This window comes from Notechis scutatus, chromosome 2 (assembly GCF_049901735.1).
Source record: "Notechis scutatus isolate UNSWTSFEM ecotype Mainland chromosome 2, rNotScu1.2, whole genome shotgun sequence".
Lineage (NCBI taxonomy): Eukaryota > Metazoa > Chordata > Lepidosauria > Squamata > Elapidae > Notechis > Notechis scutatus.
The window spans coordinates 245,020,088-245,037,186 of record NC_142010.1 but is presented as its reverse complement, the minus strand read 5'-3'; positions in this window follow the sequence as shown (position 1 = coordinate 245,037,186).

Genomic DNA, 17,099 nt, shown 5'->3' with positions numbered 1-17,099 from the left:
GTATGCTGCTCAGCGTCACACTTGTGAGATAGACAGCCTTATGAATTTGAAAGAAAGAAGGAAGGAAAGAATGATAACTTTTTGTATTTGCCTCAACCCTTAAAAGGATGAAGATTTGGCTTGATATTATGACCAAGGAGAGTCAGATACATACCTGAATGGACCTTAAACTTTGTCATAGGCTTTGCTAGAAATCCTATAAGGCAGCCTGATGGGTTTAAGCCATCACTTCAATTTCAGTAGTGTACTTATCAAAGGGTTTTGTGGTATCATTGTAGGTAATTTAAACCACTAACTTTCAAACAGAATTGTTCAGCTTCAGTCTTGTGGTGTTGTGCCAGGACACTTGGGGATTCAGTGCTGATTAGGCTTGATATTGCTCAGTCTGCAACTTTAGCACAACGGTTTGAGTGTGAGTGATGCAGACAAGAAGGAACAATTAATCACCAGCTTTGCAACTGTATATGCTTTTAGGCAAGCAATGAAATGGTGCCATTGCTCACTACTGTGTCTCAGTAGTAGGGCAGACTTCAGATACAGAAGGTAACAAAAAGCAATATTCCACCAAATTGAGAAACTTTTCCAACTCAGAAAATGGTTGCTTAGAATATTTTCATTTGATGTGACATTTAAAAAATACAAAAAAAATCTGTGCAGATTGAGCCATTTCTCAGGAAAGTGAAGGAAAGAAGCTCTGATTCGAAAGCAGAGATCGGGACCTGAACAGGCAGCTATTTTTGTGCAATCCGCCCTCCTGCCGCTGACATTCAACACACTCCATCAGTTACACAATGAAAGCAGGGGCAGCTGAGGTTGAAAGTGTCAAGTGTGGATTTCCGGGGAAGAGGTGGATAATATGCGTGCTGGAGAAAGTGGGTGAGAGTGTTCTAACCTTTAGAGAAGCCTGCTTGTTTTACTTCTAATTTTACAGATGAAAAAACATTGTTTACACATTTCCCTAGCATGTTCGAGCTGTTGATCTGCCAAGGGGATGTCTTGCACCATAGTTCTTCCAGCTAAAGAAACAAAGGGCCTTTTCACAGTACAAATATGCAAAGTTTAAATGACCCTCCCACCCCATGAAAAAGCTCAGAAACATTTGTATCTTTCCTGCCCCCCCCCCCCACTTCTTGTAAGCAAATTCTGAGCTTTCCTATCAAGTTTCTGCTTCAGTGTTCCAACTTCTGTTGAAAGCCCAAGATGTGACAATAATATACAGGTGGTTCCAGAACAACAACAACAACAAACTAAAGGAAAAAAAAAACCTATCCAAAACAGGGGAAAAAATGGGGGGAGGGGAAGGATTGCTTAACAGCAACTTGATCGTAAGCTTCAATTGACTTTGTAATGAGCCTAAAGATCTGTAGTTTGGGTTTGTACAACTCCTTCCAGACCGGGGGGCTATGCTCTAAAAATTAGTGGGTGGGATCAGGACAAAATTAAATTTGATTTCATTTCCATTTAAATTGAATTAAAATTATAGTATATGTATATATTGTATAGTATATGTTTATCTTTTAAGCATTTAATACTTTTACTCTTCTGTCCCATTAACTTAACAAATTGATAGCAACATTTTGAAGTTTCTAGGAGTCTGCATCCAAAATTTATGGGGACCACATGTAGTCTAGGAGCTTATACACATTTCTGCTGCCATGGGTTTCGGAATATCTCTCTCTCTCTCTCTCTCTCTCTCTCTCTCTCTCTCTCTCTCTCTCCCTCCCTCCCTCCCTCCCTCTCCCTCCCTCCCTCCCTCCCTCTCTCTCTCTCATCATTTTCTTAAACTGCAATGAAGAACAGCTGTGGTGGATCCTGGCTTCCTTTCCCCACTTGTTTGTCTACACCAGTGTTTCTCAACCTTCCTTGGCAAATTTAAGATCTGCGGATTTAAGTTGAGAAACACTGTTCTACACAAAGGACAATCCCAGGTTTGTCCAAAACGGATATGAGTGCACATCATAACCTGATTTTCTTGTGATTCAGTCTGATACTAAACAGGATCTATAAGAAGCATCTTGAAACCACTCAATCAATTCAGCCAAGTCAATCTCCTTGAAAGCTGCTCCCACCACCTTAAAAAATTAATACTGTATTGTTTTCTCATCCTGAACAAATGACCACCTCCTCCCAGTTCCTACAACCTATCCTGATTACATCCCGAAATTTGAAAGAAGAGTTTGCAAAAAGAAAAAGAAAAGAAAAAAACAATGGAGAAACAGTTTGCTGTTTTTCAAAGAGTAAACTCATGAAAATTGCAGTGTAAGCCCTAAAACGAGTTTAACGTGGTTAAGATAAATCCCAAGCCACCAGAAGTGTGTATGTGTGTTTTAATTGTTGGTAGAACCAATCTAATCCATTCTGCACAATTATTTTACTTATTAACCTCCCTAAAAACATTGTAAGGCACCCGATTTCCAAAGGTTTGGAACAGACATTCACACTGAATATATATTGGACTTTCTACCCCCTAATTCAAAGGCTATGTTGTCTGAGAGTTATGGGAACTAAAGAATGACACATTAGGAGAGCATCATTCTGAGAAACAGCTTCCTCCCCTTACTGCATTTTATAACCAGGTTACAAAATATAAACCAGGCTGAGAAACATTGTCTTAAGTCATACTAAAGTCTGTATAGGTGATAACCTACTGATTTTAACCTATATATTATCTTAATTGCATTCTCAAGCTACCTGACTCTGCGGTGCAAGTCTCCCCCATCTCCTTCCACCCCTTTTCTGCTATAGACTCATTCCAACTGGATTTAAGTTCACTGTTTTGAATTGAGACATAGGTATCTACTACAAAGCAAACACTTGTCTTACTGTATATTTCAGCTGAGTATTAAATTGAGTGCACGCCAATATGAAATGTCAGGTAGATGGAAAGCAGAAACTCCAAATGGTAAAAAACAGAGCACAGTAGGGTTTCTTACAGAAAACAGTAGTATCTGCTAAAAGTATCAAATATGTTAACGTTGCCATAAAATATCCTTTCCCAGTATAGCTTTCTTTACTGGAATGGCAATGCCCAGCTTTAGAAAGCTGCCCATCTGAAGATGCCAGATTGGAACAAACTGTTGCATTGGCTAATCTTGAACTCAAAAATTGAAGATTTAAATCCAACGTTTGTAAAAAAAAAAAAAAAAAAGTTAGATACAAACATTTTGTGTATTTCAGATCCTGGATCTATAGCAGGGGTGTCAAAGTCAATTTCATTGAGGGCCTCATCAGAGGTGTGACCTTGGGGGAGGGACAGGGTGTCTATGGCCAGTTTGATGTCACTCTTGTTGGGTGCACCTGTGGTAGCCTGAGCACTCTGCCAGCAAAAATGGGCTCGCGAGCTCCATTTTTGGCTGCGATGGCCTCCTGCAAAAATGGAGCTCTGGAGGGCCACATACACCATGGCCCACCCAAGCTCCGTTTTCACTGGCAGAGGCACTGCAGGCTGGTCCTTTGCTGTTTCCAGGGTGACCCAGTGCACCAGATCTAACCACCCTATGGCTGGATCCAGCCTGTAGGCCTTGAATTTGACACCCCTGATCTATAGGATAGAATTCAGAAATGTTAATACAAGTTCCCCCTCTGTGGGAACTCACCAGATTTCCTGACCCAGCTGAATTTTTACAACCATTGAAAGAAGCTGGCATACAGGAAGCCCTCTAAGCAGCATCTTTATTTCTAAAAATGCTTCTAAACTCCAAGTAAATCCTATTGATGGTGACTGCCGCCTGGTTCTATATAAAATAATAACTTTGTTATTTTTTTAAATATACTGTAAGTAAAGAGAATGTCCAGGTGTATGCTGGCTTTTAGTCTGCCTATATTAATGCAGTTAACAATATGGTGCTGTTTGATTATTACCTGCCACCACCTGGCATTATTTCAATGCCTACTTTGGCCACCTTTTAGCTGTTTTCAATATCATTGACATTGGTGTCTTTCTGGACTTTCAGGGGAGGGGGAAGCGGGTTTAAGAGTGGGATGCTCAGAAGTATGGTTCTTTTTTCTGTATGATTGGGTCACCAGTTGGTGTTGGTGAGAAGAGAGAGATTGAATCAGAGACCCAGGATGAAACACTTTTACAAGATCTCCCAACTGAGGAAGGGTTGCAGCTGGTATATCAGCTGGGCCTCCAGGCTTCCACCTGCTCATAAAGCAGCAGTCGTAAATCCAGGAAGATACCCCAAATTGTAGTCCTGTTCCTTCAGGGTTAGTGTCATCTTTCAAGAAATAATGCCAGAATTATTAGGGAGCTTCAATGTACGAAAAGCAACTCTGCCCCTAAAGGCACAACAGTGAACTAAGCCTTTCAGATGACTAATGCACCTGTTTTAGCAAACTGTTCAGAAAACCCTCCAAACCCCTTGGCATTTGCTAACAAATTTCAGTTGTATGATCAGCAGAGCTCGGGAGCTGCAAATGTCGGGTTTCAATTATATGTGATCTGCAAGCAATGGATTGCCCAATCTGGTAATAAAAATGAACGTGTTAATTTAGCAGTGAATTAAATGGAATTTGCTTTGAAACAAGGGGCACCTGTCCTGTGGTGAGGCTGGTCCTTTCTTTGATGTACTTCCAGAAATCTGTCAAAATATTATCGTGACAGGAGGCTTGGGGATCTCAAGGAAATAGTGAATTGATGAGGTGGCTATATTGCTTGCAGAACTGAATATGTTCTCTCCTAGTCTTTTAATAATATTGTTTTATTTTTAAAAAATGTAGAATAATTCTCATTTTATGGCTTGCTTTTTATTGCATAATACTCCCCTCAGAGACACATTTGGTGAGATAGGTGGCTATATAAATATGATGAATGAATGAATATAAGAATGAATGAATGAATCTGCCCATAGATGCTTGACAGTGAGATAGGCAGCATCTAAATTTAATAAAATAAAACAACAAACATATTGTTGGAAGAAATATCTAGGTCCAGTTCTAATCCGGGAGTCAAAATGGCGGCTGGAGGCTGATTGGAAAGAGGGTCCATTTTCTTGATGAAGCAGAACCACCAAGCACATATGATTCTGGGCAGCTGACTACATGGAATTGAGAGTGGATGGCTTTTATACCTTCTCTTGGGCTTTGCACTTGAATTTCCTATTCCTGTGCAAGAACATGTATTCTATTGGCTGTTGTAGGGGTCTTAGCTGGCTCTGTAGGTTATCTGAGCTAAGTTTGGTTGAAGTTTGGAGGGTGATGCAATATCCTTAGCAGATTGTGCAAAGTGGTGAGCTCTGCTGCTAGACGGTAGTTGGTTAATCCTATTATGTCCTCAAGGGTCATGTCTTAACCCCATCACCCTGGAGCTGAAGGTCTTTTGTTTTGTTAGATAGGCTGGCCCAATCTTTCTCAATGGGCACATTGTGGAGGAGGGACCTGGGGCTCTGAATTTTTGTCTCCCTTAAGATTTTTATTTCTCTTTTAGGGGAAATATTTTATCCTGCCTTTTTAAATCTTTCTCAAACTATTTCATTCTTCTAGGAGGGGAGTGGGTGCTACCTTTCTACAATATTGATTAAAGTGGTTGCTAGGGAATGGTTCTAGTCTTTTTTTAGATAAGGAAGTCAGCTAGTCTAGAATGACCTTGGATCATTAGACCTCTAATCTATTAGATCTCTAATCTTTGTCAGGCTCTGCCACAAGCCATTTGATAAAATACATTTTCTTATGACATTATGTACTGAGAGCTTTGCTGTAAGAACTAGGTAAGTGTAGTGAAAAAACAAGAAACTCTGCAACCCATGCAGGTCTAACATTACAATAAGAACAATAACTCCTCTCCAAGACCAGGATAAAAATAGCAGCCCTGTAAAGCAGCTTAAGATACTTGATAATATCAGAGAGAAACAAGAATGGGCAGGAAATTTTAATTTTTATCTACTTCTCAGACAAATCTATTGGTTTTCTTTTCCTTCTTCCTTATTGGGATACAAGAGATAGGATCCTGAAGTGAAAATTTCCATGAAATGTGAACATGTATTTTGATTTATTCTGCTGAGTTTCTTTGCCCCCCAAATCAGTGTGAAGTTCAATGTATTGTCGTCCTGTTAAGAACTGTATACCCCCTTCCATAATTAATATGCCCCTAATTTGTTAGGCCAAAATGGAGCACTTGTATTAGTATAATTTAGTTTCTGTTTACATTTTCCCAGGCTCTTCTGGTGCCAGAGGGAATCATTAAGGGCACTGTAATAATGTATACTATTATTAGGCTTTGCAAATGACTCCCCAGGCACCAGAAGGAGTGTGGGAAAATAGAAATACAAATAGTTGTGAATACCTGCAGCTTAGACAATAAGGGCCTGAAAAATGTTTCTCTCTGACCACTAGGTTTTGTATACTATAGAGAGAAATGAGAAGTTGTAAAACATATCCAGAAAGTATCTAAAAAGACCAATTTCAATTTGTGAATCTGCAGTCTTACCAGTGTTTATTTTTAATCAATGCCCACAATGGTCCTCTAATGAAGAAACTGTAGGTTCTATAAATTCAAAATACTAGCATTGTTCAGGTTTTACTTTGCTGTTCAGTCCAGCATATGAAATACACAATCCAGTTCTTTTCTTCTTTGAGGTACTGTCTCTTGCCAGTCACATCTACCCAACCCCCTAGAGTGGGGAGGCAAGGAATTGGTTTCAAGATATTAGGATAGACAAGAAACTGAGCAGATTCTCATCTCATATTAAGTCACAATACTGTATGTTTTATTTAATTTTGGCTTCGTCCAGGATTTGAAGCCATAAATCTGACTTGACGTGATTTGTGAACTTAGATGCTACAAGTAATAAAGTAAGGCGCAGTTAAGAGAAATTTTATTATTTGCTGGAGTTTCTATAAGCATTCTTCTTTTCCTTCGGCATTCTTCTTTCTTTTGGATTCTGACCATTGCAATACTCTGATTCCAAATTCTTATACACAAATATTTGGCAATGTTTCATTCTTGGCATTTTTTAGGTCTCAAGAGTTTCTGGAAATTTGGGCATGGAGTTTAAGCAGGCTTAAGCAATATTTTTGCTTCCTCACCTCATGTTTTATTTTAAATTATGTCTCCTGAATAATTTTCCTGAGTACATCCTTCCATAAAATTATCTATTCTACCTGGATGCCTACATGATGTCTTAAATTAAGTAAATTATTATTGAGCTAACATTTCTTCCTTCTTAGATCTGAATCTCCTGTAGGGACTGAGGGCACCACTGTTTCCATTGGATATTTCTTTTGGTACCTGCCAAGCTACCTGCTAAAAAGGAACAACAACAACAACAACAGCAACAACAACAACAACAACCACAACAACAAACCAAACAAACCATGAAAACTTTTTTTAAAAAAATTAAAAATGCAGGTGAAGATACTGTGCTGCAACATCAGCATCAACCATAGTATGTATTTCAAGCCATGCTTCTAGGCCACACAGTTTCCAGAGGCATTATGAGAAACTAATAGAGGGTAGGGAAAGGCCAGTGTTTTGCCTGCTTCTATTATATGGGTACATTTGGTCACATGACTTTTTTCCCTTTATACCCTGTAGTCTTCAAGGTAAAGTCGAGGGCAACTGGATGAAGCTGAGAGTTTACTAGCTGGGTGCCCTTCCTGACAACTATGTGGAGTTCACAGTAGCAATTTTTCTTGGTGCCCTAAGAGAGAAACATCTGCCACTATCTAGGGTTGAGCTTTCAATCTTCTGAGTGAGAGGTGGCCACCGCATCACTTTTTTGGCATACCCACTACAGAAGCCATTTCATGCATGTTCTCAATATTCTAAATGTGCCCACTGGCTAAAAAGGTTGGGGACTACAATCCAAAGCAATGTACAGTATATGGCTGAAAATGGCAAGAACTTTTATAAATGCCAAAACAGAAGAGTTTTCAGAGTTTGAGATTGAGATCTTGGATGGATCTAATCTGTGAATGACACTATTCCCCCCCCCCCCAAATCTATACTGGCAACTCAATATAGGATGAGATGATCTAGTGGGAATTGATGGGTGGAGTTCTTCCACAGAAAGTCCAGAATGAACATCAGTGAATGTCATCTGCAGAACATCCAATTTATTTGGAAAGAACCTCACACATTCTGGCACTGAAGTCATTCTAGTTGGATGATGTTTGCCAACTGTGCCTGATCATGTTTTCCATCAGTCAAGCTGGATATCTGTGTATAATTCCTGTGGGATCAGAGCATGGTAATGTATACACACAGGAAAAGTTCAATTTCAAGTAGCTGCTAACTTCCAGTAAACATTGTTTTTGAAATTCCTTTCAAGTCTCATAACAAAATGATGAATTTGAAACCAGCTTTTTCACAGCTTTTTGATGGCTAAAAGGATGTGCTGTGACTTTTTTTAAAAAAAGCAATAAAACCAACAGAAAGTAGTATTCTGAATGAAGAAACCCAGATCTGATCAAGCCACAATAGGTTCTCAATTTTTACAGGTCTGAGGTTACCTGTAACATTTACAGCCAAAAAGGGATTTAAAGTTATTCCTAAAAACCCATTTTAATGCTGTCTGAATAATTGTAAGGGTGGGCGAGGGAAGTGGGAGAAAAAGCAGCTGTAAGAGAGAGACTTGTTTCCATTATAACACAAAGTATTAAACATTTTTCCCTTCATCTGCAGGTTCTTTTTTCACTCCATAAATCTCTTCTGGGTTCTTCTCTTCAGAGCTATTAAATGACTTTGCTCTTGAAGCAGAAAGTCCTTTTGAACACTGCTGAATTTTCTCCTCATTGCATCCTAGGTCAGTATTAATTATTTTTCTGTCTGTTTATCTGTTGAAGTCAAGTCTGTGGAGAATCCCAAAGTTCAAATAATTAGTAGGGCTATATTTTATCTGACCAGTTTTAATGTCTTTTAGGAATAGCATTGATCCTTCTGGTCATTTCAAAGATTGAATCATCTTTTCAAGGATACCTACTTCAACTGGACAATTATTCCTAAAAGATCGCTATCCATGTTTCTTTCTAAGTGGACTAGGGGCACATACAGAGAGAGTAAAGAAATAAAATAAAATAAAATAAAGATGGCAGCCACTACTGTGCAATCATATCCTTGAACTGGATGATTATATACTTTCACCCCACTTTCTAATTTCTTTCCTCCCCTGAGGTCTTTAATTACTCCTTAATCCTCTGTGATCACATTAGCATTTATTTTTATATTAAGAGACCCCTAGTGTATTAAAATCTCAACAATATTCGCACCACCATAAATAATTTAAACTACAGATAAAATTCTGAAAGAAGCCATCTAAAGCAATAAAACAAATGGAAATCAGAGGCTTTTTTGAACAGTACTGTTTTAATGCTTTCTTGAAATCTTCTAATATAAGAGCTGATTGGATGTCAGGGGGCAAGGGAGTTCTATAATATTGGTATCCCCTCAGAAAAACAATATCCATGGGCCTCCCTAATATCAAGGAAAGAGTGAACTATTAATATGTTCTACTGTGAGCTCCATGTCAAAACCGTGTGGTGCTAGAAAAGGCAATAGAAGGTGCTTCCATTTTTCATTATCCATTGAATTTTGTGGCTGTGGTATTTAGCAGAATAACAGAGTTGGAACTAACCTTGGAGGTCTTCTAGTCCAGGGATCCCCAACCTTTTCGACGCTGCGCCCGGTTCCGGCATCAGCTGGGCGCCGCGCCCGGTACCAGCTCAACTGGGCGCCGCCATCTTTTATGACGAAAAGGCGCCCGGTGGCGTCACGAAGCTGTTCATCAAAAGATGGCGGCGCCAGCGCTTTGGTGAGCTTTTCGGGAAATGGCTTTCTACCCGGAAAAGCTCACCGAGCGGCGCCGCCATCTTTTATGACGAACAGCGCTTCTGGTGAGCTTTCACCCGGAAAAGCTCACCAGAAGCGCTTTTACCAAAAAGATGGCGGCGCCCAGCAACCAGCGGCCCGGTAAGGCTTGTTCCGCGGCCGGTACCGGTCCGCGGACCGGCGGTTGGGGACCCCTGTTCTAGTCCAACCACCTGCTCAAGCAGAAAACCCAATACCATTTCCAATAAATGGCTGTCCAATCTTTTCTTTAAAACCTCCAGTGCAGAGCACCTACAACTCATGGAGGCACGTTGTTCCACTATTAGTTTTTATGACTGTCAGGAAATTTCTCCTTAGTTCTAGATTGGTTCTCTCCTTGATTAGTTTCCAACTATTGCTTCTTGTCCTGCCTTTGTGCTTTAGAGAATAGGTTGACCCCACTCTTCTTTGTGGCAGCCTCTTAGCTATTGGAACATAATCTGGAAAACTGTGTACTTCTAATAATTCCATTTTCCCCCACTCAGACATTTTGAGCATTGTAGCTGCAAAATATTTAAAGAGACCAGGCTGAGGGATTTGTAAATTCCATTGCATTCATGCATCTGCCATCACTATGATTGGATTATTGTACTTTCCTAATACCAGTTTAAAGACTTTAGAATATAATTCTTTATTGGCCAAGTGTGATTGGACAGACAAGGAATTTGTCTTGGTGCAAATGCTCTCAGTATACATAAAAGAAAAGATACATTCATCAAGAGTCAAGAATCATAAGGTACAACAACACTTAATGATAGTCATAGGGTACAATAAACAATCAAATCGTACTAGGAAACAGTCAATATAAATCGTAAGGATACAAGCGACAAAGTTACAGTCATACAGTCACAAGTGGGAGGGGAAGGATGATAAGGATCTCTGAGAAGATTAATAGTAATAGTAGTGCAGACTTTGTAAATAGTTGGACAGTGTTGAGAGAATTATTTGTTTAGCAGAGTGATGATGTTCGGGGGAAAACTCCTTGTGTCTATATGTTCTGGTGTGCAGTGCCCTATAGTGTCGTTTTGAGGGTAGGAGTTGAAATAGTTTAGCTAGTTGTTTCTCACATTACTTTCATATTGTGAAATTCAGTGAAGTATTTAGATATGATTTTATATTTGGATGGAGATGATATGTTGATCTGAATCTCAGTGTGACTGTTTCTGACATAAACAGACTACAATTGGCAGAAAAACAGTCAGGTTCTGCTGCTTTTGTTTAACCTGCTGTTTTAAAAGATTATTTTTCAAAGTCGCGAGACAACTGAATATACTGTAATTGCAAATTCCATAAATATTTTCCTCATTCATCAGTTGTATAGAATTAGCTATGCCTAGCAGCCAGAGCAGCAGAAACAGGCCATGTGGCATACGAAGAGACCACCAGCACAACCTGGGAATGGCATGCAAAGGGAGACATTAGAATTTGAACCAAATGTGAACTTTACAGGCCGAACTGATTCCTGTGGGGGGAATGATAAGAGGCTTTCGAAATTGATTGGTTGATATATAGCACAAGTCAAAATGTAATTCCCAAAGCAGGACTAGAATCTCACTGAAATCAGTGAGGCATAGACATAGCCATTGTGGAAAGGAAAGCGGGCCAAGTGCTGAAACATAACATTACCATGTTGTGACATAAACCACATGATGTACCTAATTAATATCAGGATTGAAGTACGAAAGGAAGGGGTTTGCATTGCAATGTCATGATGCACATTTCATCATTTTTTTCCAGTGTTGTGGTTTGCGCCAGATGCCTATAGCACAAGATCGCTGCCACAAAGTGCTAAAATCTGGCTCAGTATCTCAACCTGAAATGAAAACCGACATTTCTTCAAGTAATCAGAATTTATTTCTACAAATCAGAATGCCAAATTCCATCCAGTACACCAGAGGTGGTATTCAGCAGGTTCTGACCAGTTCTAGAGAACCGGTAGCAGAAATTTTGAGTACTTCAGAGAACCAGCAAATACCACCTCTGACTGGCCCTGCCCCCATCTATTCTCTGCCTCCCGAGTCCCAGCTGATCGCTGGGTCTTCTTTTGTTGCCCTGCACAGGAGAACGGAGCTGGAAAGCAGGTTAGTTGGTGGGGAGGGAATGGAAATTTTGCAGTATCCTTCTCCTGTCATGCCCACCAAGCCATGCCCACAGAACCAGTAGTAAAAATTTTTGAATTCCACCACTGCAGTACATACTGACCAGTTCAACTATTGGTATAGTTTTTGAATGATACAAGTTAATCATTTTGTGCACCATCTGATGTGCCCAGGTGTATAGCAAGGAAGTACAACTTGCTAAAAATCTGCAGTCAGTTTTCCCATACAAAATATACCACCAGCAGCAATACATAACACATTCCTACTGAATACAATTAGCATGCCTTCAATATTGTGCACCGGTTTTTGGAAATCCATTGAACTCAAGGAATAACTTCAATGCTAAAAGATGCTATCCTTTAGCAAAAAAAAAAAAAAAGGATTTTAAAGAATATGCAATATAAGTCCCAATGTAAGCCCAAAATGTTGGAAATGCAAAAAAGTTGATGGTACATTTTACCATATGTGGTGGCTATACCCTGAGACCAGAACATTCTGGATCCAAATTAAAAATTGGCTACAGGAGATCACCGGTTATCAAATTGAACTCAGATCAGAAACCTTTCTCTTAGGAATTATTAAAGACTGAATTCCAAATAAAAATAAAAATTAATGTTACATATCTTAACAGCCACCAGAATAGCCTATGCACAAGTATGGAAAACTTCTAATATTCCTAGTGAAGAATTGATATTACAAAAAATAATGGAAAGTGCTGAAATGAATATGCTTACATTGAAATTGAAAGAGAAATATTTTTTAATTTGGAACAAATGGTATGATTGGATAACAAACAGAACTAAGAAATAAGATAGGAAATTAAACTGTAAGAGACCTCAAGTAAACAAATGATGAATATGTAGAATATATAAGAATAATAATTATGGATAAAGTTATTAATCAATGTTAGATAAATGTAAATATAATGTGTTAAGTCATATAAGATGAGAAGCTGTATAGATGTCAAAAATGCTGTTGAAACCATGATGTTTTGAGTTGTAATAATGGAAACTTAATAAAATATATTAAAAAAAAGAACAGGTACATAGTTATTTGCATAGTTATTTTATAGTTCTAAAGCTGGAAAGATCTATGTGTTTTTACTGAGATTCAGAGTCAGCATATATTTGATTGACAGATGCTGGGGAGAAAGATAACAGGAAAATGCTATCAGCTCCTTTTCATTTTGTAATCCTCTAATCCTTGCCAACCTCAAAATAGAGTAATTGGATTTTGATTTGATCAACATAGCTTCCATGTTCTTAGATTATTTTAGTATACACTTACTATTGGGTGGGATTCCAATTTTTTAACAACCGGTTCTGTGGGCGTGGCTTAGGTGGTGGGCATGGCTTGGTGGTCATGTGACTGGGTGGACATGGCTTGGTGGTCATGTTATCGGCTGGGTGTGGCCAACTCAATATCACTCACATCGAGGCACGCATCTCCTCGCCTGGCCTCTCATGACTGTGGGGATGCTGCAACAGTCGTAAGTGTGAAAAATGGTCATAAGTCCTGCCAAGAATGTAATGAGGGTTAACAGAGGCAGTTTCTGTAAGCAACACCAGAATGTTTCCTTCCTGCCTTCCTTACAGGATTAGGCCAGTAATTTCTTCTAACAACCGGTTCTCCAAACTGCTTTGAATGTTAACAACTGGTTCTAGAGAATAGGTGCGAAATGGTAGAATCCCACCCCTGCTTACTATCATCCCAGCAACCTCATGGTCACATGATTAAAATTTGGGCACTTGGCCTGTATTAACAAGGATGTTGCAGCATCCTGGGGTCATGTGATCCCCATTTATGAACTTCCCAGCTGACTTCTGACAAGAAAAGTCAACAAGGGTAGCCAGTTTTGTTTAATGATCCCAGGATTAACTCAACAATTGCAGTGATTCACTTAAAAAAGAGAGGGAAAATCTGGCACTATTCGTAACCACCTTGCTTAGCAACAGAAATTCGGGTCCCAATTGTGGCTATAACTTGAGGAGTACCCTGTATGAACAATTTCACCGTGTTGTGCCACCACTTCTTCCTTCTCTTCCTCCTCTTTTTCCTTGCTTGGCATGAGAATGTAAGGATCTTAATTCAGGAAGTAGCCTCCTTGTTTACTCTATGCTTTGATTACACCACAAGTTGTTACAGTCACCCATCTCTAGCCAAAACATCCAGATGACTGAATGCATTTTAATACAGTCTCAGACTCAGAAAGAATGCAGTATTTCCACACATCACTGGGACCAGGTCATCCATATAAAGCCCTAAATAGGTGAATGAGACAATAGATGTCTGAGACAACACAATAGACCCACACGAACATAACCCAATCCATATGAAAAGTGGATTTCCCCCCACTATTCTTGGATTCTCTTTCATAATAGACAAACACAAATGGACAGTCTGGAAAAATAGATTCACAAACAGGAGAAATCCAAAGTTTTGAGAGCCATAGGTTTTCAGTGTCATGCTGTACGTGCTTATTTTGTAATGGTTAATTTTTTAAGTGCCCAGGAATCTAAACATATAGATCCTTTTTTGACTGAAACCATGATCAATAAATTATCAATAATAGTGATAACTTGTTTCCTATTTGGAAGTGACACTAGGCCAAAAAAAAATCATATTCTCTCTCTCTCTCCCTCCTCCCTCCTCCCTCCGTCTTTCTTTCTTTCTTTCTTTCTTTCTTTCTTTCTTTCTTTCTTTCTTTCTTTCTTTCTTTCTTTCTTTCTTTCTTTCTTTCTTTCTTTCAAACCTCCCATCTTCCTCAGAAAGGGGCTCTGGGCAGTGTACAATATAAAATACAGTTTTGTTTCCATATTCTATTGTCTCGATTGAGGGGTATTTTAATTAATAGCTAAAAATAAGAAATCTGAATGCTCAACACTTTTTAGGACTGTTTCCTTTCTGAGCTGAACACTTCCAAAGAACAGAGTATTATAAGAAACTTTTGTGAGTGAGAAATATTTGAAAAGGATAATGTTGAAATGTGTACACAAAATGGCAAAGTTATACAATGCAGCTGTCAATGTGTTAAAAAAAAGATAAGGAAGCAATCTAAGACAGCAGTATAAATATTGTCTGAGATTAGGTTAATACATTTCTTCCCCAAGGGGCAGCATAAAAATAGGGAAGAACCGGGCCTCTAAAATATGTCTGCCATGAATGATTTACTGATGGAAATGAGAAGCATCACTAAAAGCTGAGTTAATTTTTTGCTTTGGAGCATGGTAAGAAGTAATTCAGCTCCAGTGCCGAATGCTGAAGGGAAGAACACTATTAAATTACTGATCAAGCATATATTTGGGATGAAGTAAATCTAACCCTCTCTTCATTCTACCTAGGCCGTTGCTCTTACAATATTGATCTTATTGTAATTTCTTTGTTTGATTGTTGTGAGCTACTGAGAGTTGTTGGGAGTCAGGTGGCCGGCATGTTTAAATAAATAAGCAAATAATACATAAACCAACAAATAAATAACAGTTCTATGTTAAGGAGATTTATCCAGTCCTGGAAAAGTCTAGTCTATGAAAAGAGACAGAATTATTAACTATTTAGCCTAGTTCTGGGCTGTATAAACAGAGGGATAGAATCAAGATCATGTGAAGTGTTAATACCACTTTATAATGCCTTGGTAAGGCCACACTTGGAATACTGCATTCAGTTTTGGTCGCCATGATGTAAAAAAGATGTTGAGACTCTAGAGAGTGCAGAGAAGAGCAACAAAGATGATTAGGGGCCTGGAGGCTAAAACATATGAAGAACGGTTGCAGGAACTGTTGCAGGATGTGTTTAGTCTAATGAAAAGAAGAACTAGGGGAGACATGATAGCAATGTTTTTTCTGTATTCTGCACAGTAGTAGATTTTTAAGCTGTGCATATGTAGATAGATAAACTCAACAAGACGTCCATAACAAAGTACATTTATTGGTTCATCAGGTATCCTCATAACTCACATTTGTGACAAAGTTCTTCTTTAATGACCTTTGCATATCTGCCTTGTAGGTAAAAGATGGTTATCTCCTAACCCATCTCATAGCAATAGAAAGCAGCTGCCATGAGTTAGGGAGTTCAGGCAAAAGTGAGGAAAACTCCCCCAACCCATTGAGGGTCAAATTAGTGACTAATCGGGATTGCAGATGTGGCCACATGACATGAACTACATTTCCCAGGATACCTTTAACTACATTTAAGGGGACAGCTCATAATTCCTAAGTAACTATCCAATTCCCATAGACTGGCTGGGACAGCACACTCCCCGCCTGGAATTGTAAATTCCACTATTAAGAGAAGAGAAAAAATAATAATTATAAACTAAGATAAGCAGTAAACAGTAATACTATGAAAAGCCGATAACTATATAACTAAGGTAAACAGTTAGCTATGTAACTAAGAAAATCAGTAAACATTAATAAAGCATCAAACAAAGCAAATCATGCAAAGCTTGAGGTTCAATCTTCAAGTTCAGCCTCTTGGTGCAAGTCTGCTGGTCACCTCTGGTAGCCATTTAGGGTTGACAGGTACTCTTGGTGGCAAAGGTGAGAGTCTGGTGGTTGCTTCTGGCAGCCTTTTAGGATTGGAATGGTACTCCTGCTTCCATGGTGTCAAAGGGTGTTGGGAAGCGGTTGGAAAGGGTGTTGTGGAGACATATGCCCGTGTAGAGCATCTTAGTGGACGTCTGGTGGTTGCTGGTGGCCATTTAGGGTGTCCTAGTGAAAGTGTACTGATTGCTGGTGGCCTTTTAGGCTAGAACGTCATTCTTGTTTTTGATGGTGCTAAAGGGCGTTGGAAGGCTGTTGGAATGGATGGTGCTAAGGCATGTGCCTGGATTGGAGCCTGCATCCAATCGACACTGACAATTCCTATGATCCCCCATCCTCGTGGAGATTTGATGGCCACTAGGCCGTCTACAGGCCTGCCGACTGACTCAAAGAAGAGAAAGGCACGTGGGGCATTATTTCCCAGCAAGAGTAGGATGTCAGCCTCCAGATCTAGAGTGGGGAAGTGATGAGCCAGGTGCTGTAGGTGAGGTATGCTACTTACGACCTCAGGTGTTGTGATCTGGCTGCGGTCGTTCGGTCAACTGAATGAGCTTGGGCTAGTCACCCTCTCTCAGCCTTAGGAAGGAGAGGCAAACCACTTTCAAAATCTTGATCAAGAATACTGCAGGGACTTGCCCAGGCAGGCACCAGAAATGA